The sequence below is a fragment of the Tursiops truncatus genome, chromosome 11 (assembly GCF_011762595.2).
Source record: "Tursiops truncatus isolate mTurTru1 chromosome 11, mTurTru1.mat.Y, whole genome shotgun sequence".
Taxonomy (NCBI): Eukaryota; Metazoa; Chordata; class Mammalia; order Artiodactyla; family Delphinidae; genus Tursiops; species Tursiops truncatus.
Window position 1 is genome coordinate 70,946,774 of NC_047044.1, and position 25,478 is coordinate 70,972,251.

The window sequence follows — 25,478 nt, forward strand, 5'->3', positions numbered from 1 at the left end:
AAATAATGAATTTTAAAATAGCACATTGTAATTACTTAATTTATGTTTGGAAAACTGCCCCATGTAAATCACTGTAGTGAAAGACCATTTTGTTTATGAGATTTCCATAAATAAAACATATATAAATTTAGAATGATTTAATCTATCTGTTGTGTTGATGTTAAGTACATGTGAGATCTAGGGATAGATGGCCACCTCAAATGCAGGAAATTTAAACTGTGACTAACAAAATACTAAAACTAGATATCATGGAGAGCAGAATAAACACTGTTTAATAATCTAGGTTTAGGAGTTAGTTAACCTGCATATGAATTCTAGCTTTTTTAATCATTAGATTTTTAATATATCTATTTTTTCTCATCTGTAAAATGGTAAAAATAATAAATAAAATCCATTTCACTGGGTTTGATTAAGTTATGAGATATCATGTGCAACACATTTAAAATAATGCTCAACACAGAGTGAGCACTCAAAAAATGGTTGTTGTTAATAACTGAAGTGCGGTTATAGAGAAGACATTATCTGCACAACCAAACAAAAAAAAATCAGTCTAATACTTATGTTTTTTTGGTTTTTTATTTGCCTCTCCCATTGCAGAGCACAGGCTTCGGACGCGCAGGCTCAGCGGCCATGGCTCACGGGCCCAGCTGCTCCGCGGCACGTGGGATCTTCCCGGACCGGTGAACGAACTCGTGTCCCCTGCATCGGCAGGCGGACTCTCAACCACCATGCCACCAGGGAATCCCACTTCTGTCTTTTTCATTTTTAAACTAGGCTAGATCAATGCTGTAGGTAAGCACCCATCTATTTTTCATAAAAATGTTTTCAACTCTTGTACTATTTCTGAAAAACATATTTGACTCATCTGACTCTCCAAGATTGTAGAGAATATATGCTAAGAGCCAAACTGAAAAGCTGGATATTTTCTACTTAATTAAGAATATCTAGAAAAAGCATTTTAATATTCTAGTAAAAATAAATAAGGGAAAGGGTATTGTACTTGTCACCAAAAATAAAAAGAAATACACTCTGAAGTTTTATATATATGTAAACAAATATAAATATACATAATCAATCAATTAAACAAATACACGATTTTACAATAAGTTGAAATCAAAAATCACTGCCAGTGCGTTACTTCTCAGCTATTAAAAACCAAAGTGACAACTATACATAGGTATTAGTGCAGTAAATTTTTACTGGATTGTTCAGGACTCTCAGTGGATTATTTATATCCTTCAAGACCAATGTCCTTGACCTGGACAGAATGGTGGACTGCACCTCTCTGTGAGATGTTTTGGCTGAGCATAATAGACCAAACATGCAAGTATGAGTAAGATTACCTTACATCTTGTCCAGATTTGCCACTAACGTGATCTTAGGCAAATTACTTATTTCTCTGAGCTTGTTTCTTTATCTGTAAGAATGGATAACCACACCTTTCGATCTAACTTTCAGAATTGTTGCAAAGGATCCAACAAGGTTATACATGTAACCATGCTTTATAAACTTCCAGAGACCACACCAATGGAAGATTTTTATTAAATGAAGAGAAAGGGGATTAATTTCACCAATATTTAGTTCAAACACAGCTAAACTTATATATCTACATTATCCATGTAATTATATATTTCTTCCTCCTTCTAAAATGAAGAATTATTTAAAAGAGTCAGCTACATATTTAGCATTCGGGAATTATTCAATGTCCTAGACATGTCTTATCTTGACAAATTGCTTATTAAAAGACTCTGTTTTACCTATCTTGCTGTATAAATCAACAAAACCAGGAAGTTAATCCTTGACAAATTAAGAAGATTGACATAGCTTCTAGTTTTATTTCTTGGTTTCCAAGGTAGAGATATAAATTCTTAACTTGTTGAAATCTTAAAAAGGTGTTTAATCTTAACCTTCTTTAATTCATTTCTTCATAAAATATATGTCAAAGTCTTCATTGGGCACAAAGAGGAATACGGCATTGTCTCTGTCTTCAAGGGCTTACAAAAAACTCAGCCTGGAAGTTCAGAGAAGTCCTCCCTAAGATGGTGGCACCTGACCTGAGCCTTGAAGAGGTTAGGCAGATCAACTACAGGGCAGACAATGAGACAGGTAATGTCTGGCAGAAAATAGAATATGGAGGGGAAGTGGAGTTTGGGAAAAGAGAGAAAAATATATGCTGAATAAGGGGAAATGCAAACAGTTTAATATGATTGGCATTGTGGGAGATTGGAGATCAAAGAGACTGGAATAATGAGGAAATGAATTTAGAGAAGTAAACAAGGACCATTTAGTAAAGGACTTTAAGTACAACCTAAAGGACTTCTGGCATCTTGTTATTAAAAGGAGAAAGAGAGAGAGAGCTCTATCAAAAATTTTTCAGCAGAGGAGGCACCTGTTGAGATTGGTTTCAGAAAGACACTTGATTATAGTGTGGAGAATGTTCTTGAGAAGACTACAGAGAGTGGGACTGAAGTACGGGCTCTGAATTCTGAAGATCCTCAGAATATCCTCATTTCCTACACAGGAAACAAAGGCTTAAAGAAATTAAGTAACTTGCCCCAAATCACACAGCTTGTAAGTGGCTGAGCTAGGTTTTGTGCAAAGCTCTACATAACTCTAAAATGTGTGCTCTTAGGACCATAGAAACTGCCTCTCATGAAGAGAAATGAATGTGACAAACCCTAAGCATTTAGAGAATAGCAACAAATAAAACAGTGCAGGAAAAGTGATGACACAGTCAGTCTACATCATCAAAATCAAGTACAGGGGTGAGCAATTATCCAGTGAATTAAGGACCATCTGGATAATCCTGGCAAAAGCAGATTTAGTGCCTGAGTCATTCAGATAATTGTGCAAACAGTGTGCCCTGCTCTGGCAGAGTAACCTGGTCTTTAATATCTTCCATAGTACATTTTTCCCTGTGGCACTTCTAAAATGGACAACAGTAGCTCAGGAAGAATAAAGGTACTATTCACTTCATGGGAAAGTCACATAAATAATAATGGGATCTCAATAGACTGTGAGTGTATTTATGTCCCCAGGAGCCATTTCACACAGAGATACATGATATACATAAGCCAAATACTACTTCAAAGAAGAAAAGTTCAGCAATAGCACCCTCAAATGTGTGCTTTTATGTTCAGTTCTTTGTGAGGTAGCAGAAAGTTTTCTGAGCATTAAAGAAATGAAAGATATTACTGCAAATCAATTTATGGATTAAACTACAGTAAGGTTACAAATTTCTGTGTGTTCAACACATAAAAAATTAAAGGCAAAAAAAACAGGGTGAGGAAAATTTTCAGTTTACAACAGATTTCTAATTATATGAAGAAACTATGATTACCCCAATAAAAAATAATCAAATGAAATCCACAAATTAAGAAATACAAAGAGCAGATAAACAATTTGAGAAATGAAAACATTTCTCAAACTCATTCAAAATCATAGAAACACAACTCAAAGAATAACTAGATACCTAATTTCTGCTATCAAAATAGTCTCAATTGTTTTAACCACAGTACCAAGTATTAATAAAGCTATTGCCAAATCAGCTTAAACTGAGTACCAATTTCTGCACAAGTTTTTTTGCTGGGGCAATTTAGCTATAAGCATTAGGAGTCTGGAAATATTTATATGTTTGATCCAGTAACATCTAAGGAGTTACTGTAAGGAAATGGTCAGAAAGGTAAAGATTAATGAATGTTTATGTTCATTTCCATAAGTGTGAAAAACTGGAAACTATCTAAAAGCTCTATATAAAAATTATTTGGCAGCCATAAAAAAAACATGGTTAGTAAGAATATTAAATAAAATAAATGAATATTTATGGTATGATGTTAAGTGGGGAAAAAGCTGAATGCATAACTGAATATTCACTCTAATTTCAAATCTGTAAATTTAAAATACCTATGCATATTCATAGAAATAAAACTATAAGGTTGATAGTGGATCTCTGTGCATGATGATAGAATTATATTTTATTTCCAATTTTTCCTGAATGATCCCATATTTCTTTATAATCATAAAAATGTTATTTAAATGTAATATTAAATGAATATACTTTCAAATACAACTTTACACAGTAAGTCATCCAGACAACCATAGTGAAATAATGCCCCATTCCTCCACCTGCTACATTTCCAAGTTCACAAACCTGGTAAGTCCTGTTCTCAGGATTTGAACCCAGGTATTCTTTCTCCAAAGCCAGTGCCCTTCAAGATAAAAAGTAAAGCACAGTGCAGGTTTCAAAGCAGAATTGAATCAATATGAGGCATTAAAAATACATTATACCAATAATAATATCTGACATCTTAGATTAAAGCAGAGAAACTTATACACTGGGATATTTGATAACTGCACTAATGGAGGTATGCAATGACAGATGAAAACTGGTATTAAGGAAAACAGAGAAAAATACAAATTAGGTTGAGAATAGAAATGAATAAATTTATTACTGAATGGATGGTAGGCATTTGGAGGTAGAGAAAAGGAAATCTAAAAAATAAATAAATAAAACTGATCACAGGGCTTCCCTGATGGCGCAGTGGTTGAGAGTCCGCCTGCCGATGCAGAGAACACGGGTTTGTGCCCCAGTCTGGGAAGATCCCACATGCCGCAGAGCAGCTGGGCCTGTGAGCCATGGCCACTGAGCCTGCGCGTCCGGAGCCTGAGCTCCGCAACAGGAGAGGCCACAACAGTGAGAGGCCCACGTACCACACACACCAAAAAAAAAAAAAAACCAAAAAAACTGATCACAAATCAGAAAAGCCTAGAAAACAGCAGTATCCTTTACCAAAAGCCAACTTAAGGATGATGACAACTGATGGGGGAAAAGCAAAAAATGGTTGTCACTATGTACATTATCATTACTGTAAACAGTACTTCTACTACTAACAGCTATTGTTTATGAGTAATTACTATGGACCAATACCTATTTTAAATGTGTTGCATGCATTATCTCACTTAATACTTGAAAAATATCCCATAAAAATCTCTGAGATAAGTGCTGTTGTAATTTCCAATTGACTTACTGACATTCACTTATCTGCCTAATGATATATGAATATTAACACAACTAGGCTTCCTTCTAATACCTGTGCTCTTAGCCACCAGGATAATATTTTGGAATGACTCATGGAGGAGAGAATAGAAACGGAAATGCAAAGGAAAGTTTTATTTCTAATAAAATTGCCATCCATTTGGGGGATTCATTTGAAAGCTAGGAGCAGGAAGAAGACATAAGAGGGGCACAAAGACAGGGTTATAAAAAGTGAGAGAATAATTATGACATCAGATCACTGTGGTACCAAGAAGTAAAATTTCAAGGAGGAGATGGACAATACAGCAGAAATGGCAGATCAAAAGGGAAGAAAACTGAATGTACCAATAAAAAGAAAACAAGTACTGGACTTGAAGGGCTTACGGATGACTTAGAGAGGATTGGTTCTTGATATGACATAGATCATGGCCAATTTATCTGTAGAAATGGATGGACCCTGTTGATCACTTTTTTAAAAATAAGGCACATGGCATGGCATGTTTTGTGTGGAGAAATATGGATTGTCTATCTTTCAACTTGGTCTCAAGGGGAAGAAGATATGAGAGTATATATAGAATAACCTGTACACAGTCATAACCTCTACTAGGAAATAGAATCATTCTTTGGAAGGATATAGAAATGTCTCATGTCATTCATTCCTGCTCATGGAGAAGACAATGGAGCCAAAGGAAGTTTCCAAAAGTAGTTCTCAACACATAGCCTTCTATCAATAAATGGATTACCCAAAATCATTGCTTCATCCATCCAAACAATTCCTTATGATGATTCTTCCTCAGTAAGAATATTTGAGCCTACTTAGAACTGTAGGCTATACAAAATGTAGGTCATGGTCTTTTTCTGCAAAGTACTAACTGCCTAATTAGAAGACAAATCAGACATACAAATAATGGTCAAGCAACAAAACAGACTTAGTGTCTGAATAACTGAATAACCTTGGTCTATACTGTATCAATATTGATCAAATATTGTTACCAGTTCCAAAAACCATGGGAAACTGAAGAATTCTGTTTGATGGTAAACTGCTATGCAATTAATTCACAGTAGGTTGTTGGAATATTAGGGTTGAAATAGTGGACTTTCAGAAGATTTTAAACAAATTACTTATGTCCTCTAAATCTTAGTTTTCTCATCTAAGAAAATGGAAAGGTTTTCATCAAGATTAACTAATTCCAGCCAATGGGAAAAATAAATGCACATACACCTATAAAAGAAAGTCCATGTCATGCAAATAGATATGATATAAAACAGCAGCACAAGTTTAAATATCAGGTCCACAAGTAAAATTTGTACAAAGAAAATATCAAAATTACTCTCCAAGATTCCAAAGGTCCCTTAGTTCTATATCCTATAAAGTGGGTGGATCTGGGATTTTCCCCCAGATCCCCTAATGCTGCCAGCTGTGAGTTACTACCCAAATAAATTTACCACCGATCAACCAAGGTACAGGCATAGGGAAACCATTATGCTCTGATGAATTTAATAAAATATCCCACATATGACTCATATTTATTTGATATATGTGCTACATTTCAGGCTGATAAGGCTCATGTGAAGCTGAAAAATGCAGGGAAATGGATGAAGATCAAATAGCACTCTAAGAATGTATTCAAAATAATATTTGGAAATATTGATCTTCATGTGCAATAGAGAAACATTATTTCATGCAAGGTTTCCTCAGTCTGAGTGCATCTTCTCTGGCTTTTCCCCTAATGGAGAATTTGATTCCCTCTTTCCCCTCCCACTCAGTGCTTCCAGATTGCTTCAGAAGACCAAGGCAGCCTGCTCAGCAGCAGGCAAACAGGGCTTGGTGAGCAGGAGCTATATATAGCTCCACCTTGGAGATATGCACACACAAGTACGTGTACAAATGCCCATGCTGGATGTGTCATGAATAAATGAGAAAAGGTTGCAACTTCTCCCCTCTCCCCCCTTCCCATCACCCGAATGTTTCAGCAATTGTCAAAGCAGGGTGTCATCAATCGCTGAGAGTGATGCAGCGTCTAATTTCTCTGCAATTCTGCTTACTGCTTCCAGCAGTCTAACTCCGGCAGGAAACGGCACTGGGCCAACACCTACTACCCAGATGCGGTCACCCAAGGAGGCTGCCTTGCAGCCCCTGGGAGCCCATTTCGGCACGATTACTTGACTCTCCGCAAATCCCCCAGGATAGACCCATCTTTTAGAAACTAGGCGAGAAGGTGGTTTCCGATAAAGAGCGTAAGGCTAGGAGAGAAGAAGCCAAGCCTTCCTTGCCTCTTCCCTCCTCAGTCTGCTGCAGATAGGGGAGAAGGGCTGATGTCTTCTCAGTGGAGACGTAATTAACTGGAAAATGCCCTGCGAGTTGCAGGCTTTTTTCCCAACCCCCCACTCCCGAAAGGAGCCGGTTCTTAACAGCGGCCAGGGAACATACAAGTCCTTCTTCCCCTCAGCGCAATCATTCCCAGTTTTTCAGGGTTGTACTAGTCTAGAGGCAAGGGAGGAGAGGGGAAACGAGTGGGTGCGGATAGGCGTGGGGAGGAGAAGATGCTCTTCTCTTCTCGATTTAGGAAGACCTGCAGGTTCCCGGCTGCTGACAGGTCTGCTCTCCCAGACCCTCCCCTGCCAGGTCGACTTGGCATCCCTTGGGCGAGTCGCCGGCGGTGGCGGCCGCAGCCTCCGAGAGGAAAGTTGACGAGACAGAGAGGGGGCTCGGTGCCCTCTCCCGTAGTACTGCCGCCCTGCCCCGCCCGTCACCCCGGGCTCCGGCATCCCGTAACCCTCCTTCCCAGCACCACACACCCTCCACCCAGTCTTTCCTGCCGTCCTTCTCGATGAGAGCTGCGGCGACTACAGGAGATCTGGGGGTGACGAGGGCGGGGCGGGGCTGGGGGAAGGGGAAGGGAGGCAACAGCAGCAGGAAAACACGCATTCTTTATTCTGTCTGCAAAGAAGGGAAAGTCCTGCCTCCTACCTGTTCCCTGCTCCTGCTCGCCTTGGCGCGGCACAGCTGGACCATAACCTACAGGTTTCCCACTTCCGCCACAGACACCTGGGAGAGCATCTCCCCACCCGGCGCCCCTCCTCGCCTAGGCCGAGCCCACCCCAGCTACTTGACAGCAGAAGCCCGGCCTTTTAGAGCGCTTATTGGGGCGGCGAGGGAACTGGGGCGGGCACCAGAGAGAAAGCCGAGTCTCTGATTGGACAGGAGGAATGTCACTCTCACCCCAGGACCAGGGCTCGCTGCGGACCCGGGTAGCTGCTAAACCCAACCGCAAAGGGTCTCTGCAGTCGCTGGAACCAAACCCTGCTGCTACTGGATCAAAGACCCCTAAGAGGAGGGAAACTGGTTTGTTGACTTGTCATCTGAGACCCCAAGAGGGAGGGAGGGACCAGCCAGAACCAGACACCCAGCACTTTCCAGAGCTTCCCTGAAGGGACCATCTGCTCTGGGAGATTTGACAGCGAAAATATCAGGAGCAGTGAGTGCCTCGATACAGAGGCACGAACTTCGGTAACGAATGAAGCAAAATAGAAAAATACATATAATTAAGTGAAAAAAATCATAAGAAAAAGAAAAAGCATGAAAATTTTATTTCAAGTTTCCATTCTTTCCCCTAAATGTAACATGGCAGTATTTCATGTGGAGAAAATGTTGAACTGCTTATTCTGTAGCGCAGGAGACTCCAAAATACCCGCTGGTAGGAACACTGTTTTCGATGGAAAAGTGTTACAATAATAACCTCTCAAAAAAGAGTAAAAGAAGGCAATTAAAGCCAGACTGCATAAGAGACTTGCCTTGGGCAGTTCATTTGGTGGTAAAAGTCTTCAAACAATCACCACCAGGCTGACTAATCAATCTGTTCCCTTTCTCCTGATACTGGGCCATCATTTCTTTTGTGCTCAAACCCTGAGGAGCAGAGGGTGGATAAGCCAACCCAAATCTATATGATCCCAAGCTTGCCTTTTAGGTGAAGGAGGACGAGGGTAAAACCATTTTCTGCCCACATTCTATCTCTGCCACTGGTCCAGGTGGAGTCAGAAAGCTGTGGAATTCAAGGGACTTCTTAGTTGAGGAATAATCATAGAAAATCACAAGCAAAATTGAGGGTAGGGAGGTGTCTTATTCTAATGCCATATAAGGAATCAGTCTTCTCCCTCACAGGCTGCTTCCTTTCTGCAAATAGCCAAGTTCCTCATCCACCTAAATTAAGTAGCTGTCTTAACTAGTGCTGACCATGACTGAGCTCCCAGCCTCAAAGAGCTTATGATGGATGTAGCTCACTGGACAACTGTGGAGATGACATTGTTATCAAATGTTAAACAAGTGTAGGCTCTTCGTGCGTATGGTTCTTATCACTGTTAAGCCAGACTCTTCAATGTTCTCTTCATGAAACTGGAGGAATCAAATTAATGTATTTGGAAGTCAGAAGGAATCTTAGAGATAATTTATAGTGAACAATAGATAAGACTCATGTCAGAAACCCTTTTAACACTGAATAGAAATAACTAAAATGTAATAGCAAGTTTCAAGATCCCATCATTCATGTTTCTACATAATATTCCTGTTAGCCTTATGCCTCCACCTATGCACCCATACCAATTGTTCCATTGAATTGGACAAATTGTTGATGACTTGCTGCATTTACTGAGCACTTAATCTGTGTCACACGCTGTGTTAGGTGTTAGGGAATGAAGTAAGAATAATACATTGAACTTATTAAAAAGGGATTCAAGAAACAAGACAGTAAAATATTGTAGAGGAAGTGTGTATAATCAACAATAACATCTTTTGATCCCTGAGCATAGATTATTTTGAGTCACAATGAACTATAGCACACCCTCCTCTAGACTTAAGCAGTGAGAAGGCAGAGTATCAAGGAAAAACACTGAGCATTGAGGTTAGCATGGGATTACTGAATTATTCTATCCTCATTCTTTCATTCCTTCATTTCTTCAACAAATATTAGTGAAGAATGAAATAGGCAAGCTGGTGTGTGCCCACACACATACGCACACAGACAACTTGGGAACAGTATTAGTTTAAGTCCATCTGGTCATAGGTACCTCATATATTTTCAGATAAAGCAAATTGTCTCCAGGTTATTGGTTATCATCTCAGAGAGCAAAACTTCCATATCTGTTCCTGGAATACATGTTTATTATGTATGTGGATATATCAGAAATATCTGCTGCAGAGCATTTTACATTTTCCAAATCACTTGCAGATACAATCCCCATCTATGTTCTTAAGTAAGAAGGAGCATCATTATTAGCCCCATTTCACAATTGGGGAAATTGAAGTAGCCATGGAAATGTATTCCTTTGAAACAAAAGGTAATAAAAAATAGTTGTGTATATAATGCTTCACATGTAGGAAATATCCAACCTATACTTATTGATGAATACGTGCATTACAAAATTTGAAAGTTTAAAGAACATTAGAAGTCATCAATTTCCACCCATTATTCTAGGAAGAAGAGATTCAGGCATTATAACTTGCCCAAGGTTGTGTATCTAGTTAGGGGCAAAGCTGGCTCTAGAACCCAGTTCCTTACTTTTTCCACCTAAATGAACAATAAATTTTTCTGGTATATCTCATCCAGGAGAGTTCTTAGCTGGTCTCCTCCCCAAACCACACAGTCTATTGAAGTTTTCAGAACGGACACAATGGTATACTCATCTTCCAGCATCTATAAATATATATGAAAGCATGCCATTTTAACTGGAAATTAAGTAGGACATAATCAGTATCTGAGACTCAGTTTGCTTTTATGTTTGGGGTCTGCCTCACGAGATTGAGATCAGAATAACTGGGGCTAGTGTGGGAGTATAAAGAAAGTGGATAGAAATGGGTGATCAACTAGACAGATTGCCTCTAGCACACATTGTCCCTAAAGTGAGGAAGAAGAGAACTGCAGAAACATGTCTCAATCTCCCTTATCTGGCAGCCTGGTATTATTTGCAAATCTTCAAGAGAAACACTAGGAAAATTTGCCTTGTTCCCTGGATGGCTCTGCTTCCCTAACCACTGGCAGAGTTCCAGAGCACAATTTACTGGGCATTACATTGCTAATCTCCCCTTGGCCCTATTATTGAATTCTCCTGCCATCCTCTCCTTCTTCCACCCTGCTCTGGCCCTCATTGAAACATTCCAATTTTCTCCAACCAGTGATTAAATCTCAGTGAGAGGAAAGGAAACTACAGCAACAGTACAGCTTTCCACAGCATGTATTCCTTTTCTTTCTCCTCTGCTCAACCCACCATTTCCTCACTTTGAAGCTTCCCAGGAGAACAGTTGCTAACAGCCTGTTATGGGAAAGAGGGTGGGAGAGTAAGAAAAAAAGTGCTTTTCCAATCAAAATTTCAAGCAAACTTAACACAGCAGAAACTGGTTTGAAGACAATCATGCTAAACCCAGCCTGCAGCATCTCAAGGAAGATCACATCAGCCTACTGACCTAGCTTTTACAGAGCCGATTGGGAACACAGGCAAAGGGATGTGTGTGCATGCACAGCCCCTCCCCCCCCCCCCACACACACACTATCAGTACCACGTGGCGGGAAGCAGGCTGGGCAGATAGTTTTCAAGTACTAAAGACTAGAGATACAGTCAACAGCAGCAGCTTGCTACTCACCGAGAACCACTGCAATCTTTTTGGAGGTTAAGAGTAAGAATAGACTATTTTTTTGTTTTGTCACTGACTGCTGTGTACCAGAAGGTCAGATTTACAAAAAAGCCACATGCTAACATTGCAAGGATATCTTCACACAGATTCCATTGTTTCACAATAGAGTCAACTATTTCTCTTTAATATTGTTTAATTTGTATAATAAGAATCAATGTGGAATGCAACAAAAGAGCATGTTACTCCTTAATTTATAGCCAATATGCCCTCCAAATTATTTCAACTCAAGGAACGTATAAGGAGGGGCCAATTCTCAATTCAATTATTAAATTGCACCTTCAGTCTCTCTTCATGGAGAGCAGGCAGTCATATACTATTATGAACTCTCACTAACAACCTTAATTAGCATGTCCTTTCCCTTCTTTCCTAACTGCCGTTATAGATACTGAAAATTCTATTTTCTTCAGTATGTCCTTGAAATGATGGACACCTTCACCATCTGAGGTGGACATAGGACCATAGAACAGAGTGTTAAGAGACCTTCATTCTACTCTAGTAACTAACTGAGAGGACAGAGACTGAACTTTAAAACTCGGTTTCCTATACCATAAGATGAGGGGTAAAGTTGCACAATACAAAACTATTTGCTAAGAATATAGTATCAGCATCTTTATAAAAGGTCATCTACCCAAATATATATCCTACCCTCAAAACAACCAAAAGAAGCAAGGCGTGGAGGGGGGGACTTCCCTGGTGGTCCAGTGGTTAAGAATCCACTTTCCAATGCAGGGGAGGCAGGTTCCAGGAACTAAGATCCCACATGTCCTGGGGCAACTAAGCCCACGTGCTCCAGAGCCCACACACCACAACTAGAGAGCCCACGCAGCGTAACTACTGAGCCTGTGCAACACAACGAAAAATCCCACGTGCTGCAACTAAGACCCGATGCAGCCAAATAAATAAATAAATATTTTTTAAAATAACAGAAAATAAAACTCTGGGCACCAGAGCCAAAAATTATATATATGATTCCTTTAAAAAAAGCAAGAGGAAAAGAACAAAAAAATGAATTTGTCGATTTTATCCAAATTTATTGACCTCAAATTATTCATAATATCCCTTATTATGTGTTTAATATATATTAGATTTGTATATACAGTCCAATTTTCTTAATTTTGATAAATATTGTTTTTTCACTAGTCAGTGTTCCAGTTTAGAAATTTTATTAATCATTTCAAATATCAATTCTGGCTTTATTACTTTATTCTATTGTATGTTTGTTTTGTATTCTATTGATTTCTGCTCTTACCTCTATTACTTCCTTTCTCTTACTTCACTCAGTTTTGATTTGGTATTCTTCTCTATTTTTTTTTTTTTTTTTTTTTTGCGGTACGCGGGCCTCTCACTGTTGTGGCCTCTCCCGTTGCGGAGCACAGGCTCCGGACGCACAGGCTCAGCGGCCATGGCTCACGGGCCCAGCTGCTCCGCGGCATGTGGGATCTTCCGGGACCAGGGCACGAACCCGTGTCCCCTGCATCGGCAGGCGGATTCTCAACCACTGCGCCACCAGGGAAGCCCCTGACAAGTTTTAATATGTCTTATCTTCATTATCATTCAGGTCAAATATTTTTCTAAACTCTGTTTTCTCTGTTTTTCGTGCTTTTTGATCCAATGATAATTTTAAAATATGTTGTTTAGTTTATAGTCACTTCGGGTACTTATCTTTTTGTTTGAAATATTTAGTTTAATTTTATTGTTGTCAGAAAAATATTCTGAAAGGATTTCAACCTTTGGCAATTTTTTGAGGCTTTGTTTATAATACAAAATTATAAGGCAGTTTTGGCGAAAGTCCCATGTACTCTTAAAAAAACATAGAAGTTCAGCTTCTGTTGACAGAGGAATAGCTATTGTGGAACCATCCTCCATACAGGTACAAATGATAAGCTCTAGCAGAAAGAAAAAATAAAACCTGTTTGAGGCCACTGGAAAATAGTCAAAAGCAGGCAGAACTTGACAAGATGTCTACACGTGGGAAAGGGAAATGACAGAGAGTGAATTTCCCATTTTATACAGCTTTTGTCTTGAGGAAAGTTTCCAGTATGTTCCAAACAGGATGAATAAAACTAAAATAAATAAATACACAAATAAATAAAACCTTTCTGCCTTGAAGAATCAGAAGACAACATGATAAGTCTTAAAAAAAAAAATTTCTGGTTTAAAGAACCAGAGGACAGAGTTCTGGATAATGATGGAACAAAGAAAATGAGAGGGGGAAATCACAGAAAGGAGAGATACAGAAAGAGAGAGTCCTCGATTGAGAGTATAAGCCAAATTTTAAACTGACTTCTGAACTGTGGATACACAGGGAAGACTCCGAGCAGCCCAAATAAGGCTAACAGAACTGTAGTAGATGGAATAATGCTCTTTAATCTCTGGAACCTGTGAATGTTACCTTGTATGGCAAAGTCTTTGCAGATGTGATTAAGGATCTTGAGATGGGAAGATTATCTCAGATTATCCTGCTCCATCCTAAATGCAATCACATGTATCCTTATAAGAGGGAGACAGAGTGAGATTTTACTATGCACAGAGCAGAAGACATGCGAAGACAAAGCAGAGAGAGAGATTTGAGAATTCTGGCCTTGAAATTTGGAGGGATGCAGCCATATTCCAAGGAATTCCCAAAGCCACCAAAACCTGGAAGGAGCAAGGAACATATACTCCCTAAATCCTCTGGAAGGAGGGTGGCCATGCTGACACTGATTCTGACCCAATGATACTGATTTGGACATTCTGGACTTCCAAACTGTGAGAAAAATAAATTTTGTGGTTTTAAGTGAGAAGATAATTGTTTTGTTTTATTGTGGTGATAATTTGTTACAGTAGCCAAAGGAAACTAGTATAAGAACTTACCAGAAATTTCAACTGCTGCCTGCCAAACAGGACACAGAGTTTGAAGTTCGAGTTCAGCTAAGGTAACTGCCTTCTAAAACAAAAAGTGAACCATATTAATACTCTTCAAAAAAAAAAAAAAGAAAGAAAAAAGAATCCAGAATCTCCACAATGTATTGTCACAGTGTCCAGGATATAATCTAAAATAACTAGAAAAACCTGTCTGCTCCTGATACCCCTCCTACAAAAAGAAAAAAAAAAAACAGGAAAAGGTAACATACTTAAGATTAGAGGCAGATATTTGAATTAGCAGACCAAGATTTTAAAACTGCAACTACAACTATGCTCGAGGGCAAAAAAGAAAATTTGTCTAAATACAAATTTACCCCCCACCCCAAATTTTCTGCACACAAAGTTTGATTCTAGAATCAGTTTCTTGGATAATCTAACATAATGTAATAAATCATTATGCTTATTATAGAAACTATAAAAAGTTAAGAGACATAAAAGTTGAAAAGAAATCATCTATCCAGAAATTAGCAAATTATTGTTTGACATTATTAGTTTACTAGGCTTTTGTAACTACAGATTTTCCCTGGATTTTCATGGATGTTCTGACTGAAGGTTGACTAGTTTCAATTATAACCAAATATATTGTTTTCTTCTCCACCTTCCTCCTCCTGTCTCCTTTTCAGCAGTTGTCATTTATATCTCTTATCCTGACAATATCCATTTTTCTAGACCTCCTCCTTTCATAAAAGCATGTTTAAGTCTCTTTCATGAAAAATTACTCTGACCCTGCATTTCCTCTAATTACAGAACAAGACCTTGAGAACTGAAAATTTGCCATTGTGACCCTCACATATCCTTACTACTTTTTAACTTCTTTCCTGGTTCTCTTCTTAGTTCTCTAAGAAATCTAAAGCTCCTTCCCCAAATTCTTTTTCTCTTTCTCTCTGTTTCTATCAATATTAATTTAACAAATAATTGTATACCCATTGCTTGACTCTTTTATCTCTTTGCCTTTTCTAGTGTGTGATATTATAAGTTCTTCTGGTTCTAACATCCTCCTATAAGATAATTTTTTAAATCTCTGTCTCCAACATTGGATATACTCTGCATTGCAGACTCACAAATCCATTTCTCTAGTAAATTTTTCTACTTGGATGATTGAAAATCATATAAAACTCAAAATACCCAAACTGTAATAATTATCTTGTTTAGTGGCACAAAGGAACATTATGAAAACAGAATCTCAGTAAATCTGAGAGAGGAAAAACAAGATGATGTTTAGGTGGACTTTCAAAGGAAGAATTGTTAGTATCCAGAGTTTAAGAAGCTATTCCGAGCTGGAAAACGAATGTGAAAGATACATAATATAAAATAGCAAGTCATGCTTAAGAATTGAGAGAATTTGATGATGCCTAAAGCATAAGGATGAAGAGAATAAAAAAATGGATTGGAACTGCATTGGTCTCCTTGCTATTCTTCCAATAAGTGAGGCACACTCCAATGGTAAGGGCTTTGCACTTGCTGATCTCACTTCCTGAAATGTCCTTCCTTGTTTTCTGTATAAACTCTTTCAGATTTTTATTAAAATGTTATCTTCTTAATGAGCCTACCCCTGATTGCCTCATTTAAAATTGACATCCCTACCTCTTATTCCTCAGTGGCACTTTTCATCAACTACAATACTATACAACTTTTGTATTCCTTTGCTTTATTGCCTGTCTTGCAGAATATGCCCTTACTTCTCTCTAGAATTTAATCTCCACTAGGGCTTAAATTGACTCTCTTTTGTTCAGTGTTGTGTGCTCATTTCTAGAACAAACAGTCCATGGGACATAATAAGTACTCAAAAAAATGTTTGTTGCCTGTGGGGGAAAAAAAAAGGATGAATTAGGAACACAAACAAAACAGAGCACCCATAATACCATGCTTTTTGTTTGACCCTGTCTTCACATCCAGTGTTCTCTCAACCTGTGAACTATTCTTCTCTCTTCCCTTACCCAGACTGTTTTCAACCAGATAAACTCCCGTGTATTCTCTGAAACTGTATTAGCTGCTATTTCTTTTGTGAAACCCAAACTCTCCTCTCACACCCACACCCAGATACAGTTACTTCTCTTCTGTACATCTATGCTTTACAAATAAATTTATTATGATACTATAATATTTTATTATAGGCTTTTGCTGGTATAGCTCTCTTCATTACAAATAAAAAGCTTCTTGAAGGCAAAGGCTATATTTGATTGATTGGGAATCCTGGTAAGAACTAAAGAAAAAGGAAGTAACTCCCTTCTACCTTCTGTTACATGTTATCTGAGAAGTCTTCAAGGAAAGTGGCAAATGAATCCAAGCTTTAAAAACAAATATAAATTAACTAGATGGAAGGTAAGGAATAGCATAGATACAGTTTTATAGTTAAAAATTGCAATTTTTTAGTTTGCTTATATTTGAAATGGAAAGCATTTTTTTAGTATCACATTAATAGTTACTCACTATAAAAAGAACATATAAATCATGTTTTACCTTAATGAACTATTACCTTGAAAGTTAATTATGAGAAATATGGCAATTTGCTGATAGAGGAACCAAAAAATATAAATCCATCTAGACAAAGACAAAATGTGTAAAATTTATATTTTGGGACTCTGAATTGAAGAAAATTTGTTTGTTTTTGAAGAAAATTAAGTCAGAAATGCCATTTCATTACTGCTATTGCCCTTCCTTTGAGTATTCAGTAATAATATGAGGAACATATAGCATAAGTACCTCAGTACACAAAAAAGCACAAAGCATAGCTTAAGAGGAAATTATGACCTACTACCAGCAAATCTGAGCATTTCACTGCCATCCAATTACCAAATGAGAATCTCTGCTTAAAAGAAATTTTACTTTAACCTTTATCTGGACATAATTATTTATTTTCCCAAAAATCTGTACCATTTGACATTGAAAAAAATTGGCTCAAAGCCTGGACTCCTCTCCAACTGGTTTTCTATCTGGGGGAGTTGATACATATATCCTATATTTCATATATATTAGACATACATGTATATACATGATGTATTTTATATATTTAAAATATATGTATATATGTTAATCATATGTATATGGCTAGAAGCCACTTAACCTACTTTCCCAGTTTACCTGAATGTCTGAATATTTTCTATGTTGCCATTGCTCTTTACAACCTTATTAGTCACTCTAGGTTAAATAAGTAGCTCTTACAGTATCAAGAATTCCTTTTTTTTTTTTTCGGTACGTGGGCCTCTCACTGTTGTGGCCTCTTCCGCTGCGGAGCGCAGGCTCCAGACGCGCAGGCTCAGCAACCATGGCTCACGGGCCCAGCCACTCCACAGCATGTGGGATCTTCCCGGACCGCTGCACGAACCCGTGTCCCCTGCATCGGCAGGCGGACTCTCAACCACTGTGCCACCAGGGAAGCCCAAGAATTCCTTTTCTGACTAGCAGATTTCTAGTATGAACTCAAAGGACATAGGTCAAGTCATTTACAAAGGAAAAAGACGCTACAGTGGTTCATTTGGACTGTGGGCTTGAAAATCATGAGTGGGGACTGAAGATTTTTATGTGCTCCACAATTCTTTGGAAAGTATGTGTAGAAGAGGTCAACAGACTTGAGGGGAGATCCAGGGTTGTTGGAGCTAGATTCCTCCACCAGAGGATGTCCTCATATTCTGAAAGTCCCCTCTCATTAAAGTCCTCCCTCATTTTAAATTCTCTGATGGCCTTGCGTTACAGTTCAAATGAACAATTATTTTTCCATTACATATGTCTGGCTCTGCTCTACCTCTCTGACATCTCAAATCACTCAGTTTTTTGCTTAATATGTTCCAGCCATACTGGCTGTTCCTTAAATTCTGTTCTTTAAGTGAGCCAAACTCAGTTGCTCTTCCTTTTTTCTAAGAAGCTCTTCTGGTTCTTCATATGATTAGCTTTCTATGCGTTTTCAAGTCTAATCATATTGTATAGCACAGGGAACTCTACCTAATGCACTGTGGTAACCTAAGGGAAGTCCAAAAGGGAGGGGATATCCGTATGTGTATGGCTGATTCATTTTGTTGTGCAGTGGTGGTTAACACAATATTGTAAAGCAACCATGCTCCAAAAAAATTAATAAAAAAAGTCTAATCTTAAATGTCATCTCTCAGAGAAGACTTCTGTGATAACACTCCTAATGGACATCCCTTAATTCAGATTCTCTATCATATCACACTGTTATTTTTCCTTCATGGCACTTTACTATAGAAAATAATATTTGGCATTTAAATGTTTATTTGTTTATCTTATTTATTTCTCTCTACAGGATATATGCTACATGAGGACAAGGACCTGATCTGTCTTATTCACTGCTGTCTCTCCAGTGCTAGAACAGTGCATGGAACATGGTTCATCCTCAACAGATATTTTAGCATAAATAAAAATCATGACACCGTGACTGTTTTTCTTTTTAATATCCATGGCAGGCAGTAAAATAATCAATGAATATTGTTGGTGAGCACTCACCCAGTCACAGACAGACAGCTCTCCCTGGATGCACTGTCCTGTAGAGTTGTCCATCTGGTCTCCTTGGAGCAGGCTGTTGGTTTTGCTCCTTTGGCAGTTGGTGGGCTCAGGAGAGTTAGTTACCACTACACTGATGCAGACGGTCCATCTAAGAAAAGTCTTCTGACACTTTTATATTAAACAACCTGGTGTTTTATTTCCTAATGATAGTAATTTACTAATTCCTTCAAATAATTGAAATACCCTCATAATTTCTGCTTATGTAGTCAAACTTTCACTCCGCTACCACACACTAAATTTCCCTGAGCCTAGAGTAAGCCTAAGATAATTTATGGGAAGGGAGGAAAGGAAGAGCTGAAAAGCTACTCAATTAAACCATAAACTAACCAGATTAAGTACCAGGATCACAAGATTGAGTCCAGAGATACTAACTCTAATTTATTTCTGTTATATATTTATGAAAAACATTTCTTTAAACATACTAACTTGTTCAGAGAAAGGTGGTTTTCCAGGAAAACAACACAATATTGGTCTGCTAAAAAGAAATGGATATTTTCAGAATATAACCTGCAGACTGAGAGATTCTTCTTGCTATGACAGTACATATGGAGGCTTTGCCATGTATTTTCTGATACAATTTTAATTTCAAAAATAACTATCTATTTAAAATTTTATGTATAGGGGTGGGATAGGGAGGGTGTGAGGGAGGGAGATGCAAGAGAGAAGAGATATGGGAACATATGTATATGTATAACTGATTCCCTTTGTTATAAAGCAGAAACTAACACACCATTGTAAAGCAATTATACTCCAATAAAGATGTAAAAAAAAACAAAAAAAACCTTTATGTATAGAGGATAATGGTGACTGCCAAATGTGAATCTCTTCACACACTAGCCAAAAACAAAACAAAACAAAACCAAAAAAGAGCAACAAGGAAGGCAAATAAAACATGTGATTCAAATTTTCAACATTATTAGAAGACTGAGAATACCACTAAATTAAAATTACTTGTAACTGAAGAAATAAGTACCAGAGACCAAGAAAGTTCTTACTGTGGCTACATGCCTGTGGGTGTGGAGATGAGGGATTGCTTGAGAAGAGAGACAGAGTACATTCATGAAATACAGAAAAAGCACCCCTAGAAAAAAATTTCATTACCAAATGCCCCAATATTGGTCTGAGATGTGGAAATTCACTGCACCAACCATTGAGAAGGTACTTAAAACTGGGAAGAAAGGGAGGTAGCAGCCTTAGAGAAGAACTGCTTCTTCAGGAGAAAGGTAAATAGAGAAGAATGGTGCCCCTTGGGAAGATATGGTAGTAAAGGGAAAGGAAAGGGGAAGGGGATGGGAAGTAATAATCTTGTAGAAACAAAAGGGGGCAAAAATTAAACAACTTGTCACCCTCTATCATCGCCACAAGAAAAAAGAGTATCCATTAACAAACATATTTTGATAAACTGAAAGAAGTAGCCCTCAAACCAGTAATCTTGTCCATTAGATACTCAAGAGTAGAAAAAAAAAAAAAAAAGAGAGACAAATTTCATACAAAGCTATTAGAAGAAGAAAAGAGAAACACAACACTTTAATCTGAATTTTAAATCCTCAAACAAAAATTGGAAGATTTGGGCTTCCCTGGTGGCACAGTGGTTGAGAGTCTGCCTGCCGATGCAGAGGACACAGGTTCGTGCCCCGGTCCGGGAAGATCCCACATGCCGCAGAGCGGCTAGGCCCGTGAGCCATGGCTGCTGAGCCTGCGTGTCCAGAGCCTGTGTTCCACAATGGGAGAGGCCACAACAGTGAGAGGCCCATGTACTGCAAAAAATAACAAAAAAAATATTTTGAAGATTTTTTTAAAAAAATGAAGAATCATAAAAAGGAAAAGAAAAAGAAAGAAAGAAGAGAGCAACCAAACTGAAAAACAATGAGAGATCATCTCACATCAGTCAGAATGGCCATCATCAAAAAATCTACAAACAATAAATGCTGGAGAGGGTGTGGAGAAAAGGGAACCCTCTTGCACTGTTGGTGGGAATGCAAATTGATACAGCCACTATGGAGAACAGTACGGAAGTTCCTTAAAAAACTAAAAATAGAACTACCATATGACCTAGCAATCCCACTACTGGGCATATACCCTGAGAAAACCATAATTAAAAAAGAGTCATGGGGCTTCCCTGGTGGCGCAGTGGTTGAGAGTCCGCCTGCCGATGCAGGGGGCATGGGTTCGTGCCCCGGTCCAGGAGGATCCCACATGCCACAGAGCAGCTGGGCCCGTGAGCCATGGCCACTGAGCCTGCGCGTCTGGAGACTGTGCTCTGCAACGGGAGAGGCCACAACAGTGAGAGGCCCGCGTACCACAAAAAAAAAAAAAGAGTCATGTACCACAATGTTCATTGCAGCTCTATTTACAATAGTCAGGACATGGAAGCAACCCAAGGGTCCATCAACAGATGAATGGGTAAAGACGATGTGGCACATATATACAGTAGAATATTACTCAGCCATAAAAAGAAACAAAATTGAATTATTTGTAGTGAGATGGATGGACATAGAGTCTCTCATACAGAGTGAAGTAAGTCAGAAAGAGAAAAACAAATACTGTATGCTAACACATATATACAGAATCTAAAAAAAAAAAAAAAAGTGGTCATGAAGAACCTAGGGGCAAGATAAGAATAAAGACACAGACCTACTAGAGAATGGACTTGAGGATATGGGGAGGGGGAAGGGTAAGCTGGGACAAAGTGAGCGAGTGGCATGGACATATATACACTACCAAACGTAAAATAGATAGCTAGTGGGAAGCAGCTGCATAGCACAGGGAGATAGTTCCGTGTTTTGTGACCACCTAGAGGGATGGTATAGGGAGGGTGGGAGGGAGGGAGATGCAACAGGGAAGAGATATGGGGATATATTTATATGTATAACTGATTCACTTTGTTATAAAGCAGAAACTAGCACACCATTGTAAAACAATTATGGTTCAATAAAGATGTTAAAAAATAAATTAAAAAAAAATCAAGAATCAAAAATGTAAAAAAGTAGGGCTTCCCTGGTGGCGCAGTGGTTGAGAGTCCGCCTGCCGGTGCAGGGGACACAGGTTCATGCCCTGGTCCGGGAAGATCCCACATGCTGTGGAGCAGCTGGGCCCGTGAGCCATGGCCGCTGAGCCTGCACGTCCGGAGCCTGTGCTCCGCAACAGGAGAGGCCACAACAGTGAGAGGCCCACGTACACCAAAAAAAAAAAAAAAAAAAAAAAAAAATGTAAAAAGTAAAAATAAAAATGGTATAAAAAATAACTACCAATAAATTCCTCACAAGAAAGAAAGATAACATAGTTTAGTGAACTCAGGAAAGAATTTAACAAAAAGATAAGCCATCTCTGAAAAGAAGAATAAATTACAAAGTACTTAAAAGATAATAAATTCAAAAGAAAAGTTAACAAGGGACATTGAAGAAGGAAAAAAGTAACAAAGAAAATGAAGTAAGATAAGGAAATAAAAGTGCTTAGATAGAGACTGAATGAAACAGAAAGAAGGCAAAGAAGGCCCAGCATGCTTATAAGTAGTTTCAGAAGAAGAAAAGCAAAACAATCTAACAGAAGTAGTATTTAAACATGTAATCCAAAAAAACTTTCAAAAGAATGCTAAATGTACATACTGTAAGGGCCCATTGTATACCTGAGGAAATTGATCCAGAACAGTAAACTCTGAGACGAATCTTAGTAAAACTATTAGACTTTAAAGACAAAAGCAAAATCACCAGGATTCCTGGACAAAAATATCAAACAATAAGGACAAAACCATTACACTGGTGCCAAACTTTTCAAGAGCAACATTAAAAGCAAGGCCATAGCAGCATTTTAAAAAGTCTAAGAGAAGTCTGAGCCAAGGATTTTATATCTAGCCAAGCAATACTTCAAGTATCAAGCTTCTAAAAATAAACACATTTGTATGAGAAGGAACTCACGATATACTGTAACCATGAGCTCTCTTCATGGGGATTCTACTACCAGATGAACTTCATCAAAACAAATAATGACTGAGGATCATACCGGCCAGGGTTCTTGGCCTTCCCCAATGAAGAGAAATTGACTAGAGGCCAGACAAGAAATTCAGGCAAGGCTTTATTGGGGCTCCTGCTGCAGTAGGGGGTAGCAAGAACAAACAACAGATTCCCTTACTTGCTGGCTCCCTGAGGGAGGCATGAGCTTGCTCCTTATATGGAGTAATGGTAGCGATGTGTCCAGGGGTCAGGCCAGAGGGGTGGCTTGGGTGGTTTCCCACCCCTTAGGTGATGTTGTGTGCAGGGGTCATGCAGAGTACCCTGCTTTTACTTCTGACCCCCTGCTTTTGCTCAAAGCTTTTCAAAAGTGGCAGTTGGGTTTTTTGGTCTCTGTGTATCTTTTGTCCAGAATTTACTCCAACAGCACATGCATACAGTTATTTTTAGTCCCATACAGTTTCTTTATATTTTGTTGCTGGAGGAGAGGTGTGTCCAGATGCAAGCACTGCAGCACTGCAGCAAAGGGGCCCAGGTCCCAGCCTGTCTCAGGGAGGTTTCTACAAAAGAACAGAAGGTGAGCACATAGTACATCTAATTGTAGAACTAATACAGGATTAGATATAGGTTTAGGTACATGGGTGAAAAAATACTATGTAAACATTACATATTCTGAAAAAGTAGAAATAATGTAACTAATGAATAGAAGGAGAAAACAAGAAAGGAGAAAGTAGACTAAGATCATTGACTATTGTTAAAATGAATAGTTGGGGATCAAAGAGTACCATTTAAATTTTACAAACTGCATACTGAAATATTAAGCAGGAAATAAGTGGATTAAAGGTAATATAAAAGGTACACTTGAATAGGCAATAGTTAAAATAAAATATAAAACTTCCTCATAACCAAAAGAAATTTTTTAAATAGAGGAAAGAAGACTCAAAAAATACAGAAAGAAGTACAGTAAAGATAACACAATAGACACAGTAATTATAAAATAATATAAAAGAAGCAACATATCAATCATATCAATAAATATGAACAGGCTTCACTCACCTACCAAAGAAAAAGATTTTCAAATTGGCTCATAAAACAAACGCAGCTCTCTGCTGTGTACATGTGATACACTTAAAACAGTAAGTCAAAAGTGTTAAACAAACAATAAAATACCTAGGAATAAACCTATCTAAGAAGATAAAAGACCTGTTCTCAGAAAACTATAAGACACTGATGAAAGAAATCGAAGATGACACAAAGATATGGAGAGATATACCATGTTCTTGGATGGGAAGAATCAATAGTGTGAAAATGACTATACTATCCAAAGTAATCTACAGATTCAATGAAATCCCTATCAAATTACCAATGGCATTTTTTACAGAACTAGAACAAAAAATCTTAAAATTTGTATGGAGACACAAAAGACCCTGAATAACCAAAGAAACCTTGAAGGAAAAAAACAGAGCAGGAGGAATCAGACTCTCTGACTTCAGACTATACTACAAAGCTACAGTAATCAAGACAATATGGTACTGACACAAAAACAGACATATACATCAACGGAACAGGATAGAAAGCCCAGAGATAAACCCACGCACCTATAGTCAACTAATGTCTGACAAAGGAGGTAAGGATATACAATGGAGAAAAGGCAGTCCCTTAAATAAGTGGTGCTGGGAAAACTGGGCAGCTACATGTAAAAGAATGAAATTAGAACACTCCCTAACACCATACACAAAAATAAACTCAAAATAGATTAAAGACCTAAATGTAAGACCAGACACTATAAAACTCAGAAAAAAACATAAGAAGAACACTCTTTGACATAAATCACATCAAGATCTTTTTTGAGCCACCTCCTAGAGTAATGGAAATAAAAACAAAAATAAACAAATGGGACCTAATGAAACTTCAAAGCTTTTGCACAGAAAAGGAAATTATAAAAAATATGAAAAGACAACCCTCAGAATGGGAGAAAAGATTTGCAAATGAATCAATGGACAAAGAATTAATCTCCAAAATATATAAACAGCTCATGCAGCTCAATATCAAAAAAACAAACAACCCAATCAAAAAACGGGCAGAAGACCTAGATAGACATTCTTCCAAAGAAGACATACAGATGGCCAAGAGGTACACGAAAAGCTGCTCAATGTCACTAATTATTAGAGAAATGCTAATCAAAACTACAATGAGGTTTCACCTCACACCAGTTAGAATGGGCTTCATCAGAAAATCTACATACAACAAATGCTGGAGAGGGGGTGGAGAAAAGGGAACCCTCTTGCACTGTTGGTGGGAATATAAATTGATACAGCTACTATGGAGAAGAGTATGGAGGTTCCTTAAAAAACTAAAAATAAAATTACCATGTGACCCAGCAATCCCA

General features: G+C 38.2%; 1 protein-coding gene across 4 annotated transcripts in view; it reads right to left on the reverse strand.

Annotated features, from left to right (window-relative positions):
* The window catches only part of CNTN1 (contactin 1), a 376,722-nt gene extending 368,579 nt beyond the window's left edge, over positions 1-8,143 (reverse strand). For 2 of the 4 annotated variants that reach the window (XM_073788825.1, XM_073788826.1), the window contains exons 1-2: positions 8,007-8,132; positions 4,151-4,208 (exon numbers count right to left, since the gene is read on the reverse strand). The gene's annotated coding sequence lies outside the window, so the exon portion shown is untranslated. Of the gene's footprint in view, positions 1-4,150; positions 4,209-8,006 lie in introns of all 4 variants that reach the window. The other 2 variants (XM_019934617.3, XM_073788827.1) reach the window with 1 other exon arrangement.
* Between the last annotated feature and the right edge of the window lie 17,335 nt (positions 8,144-25,478).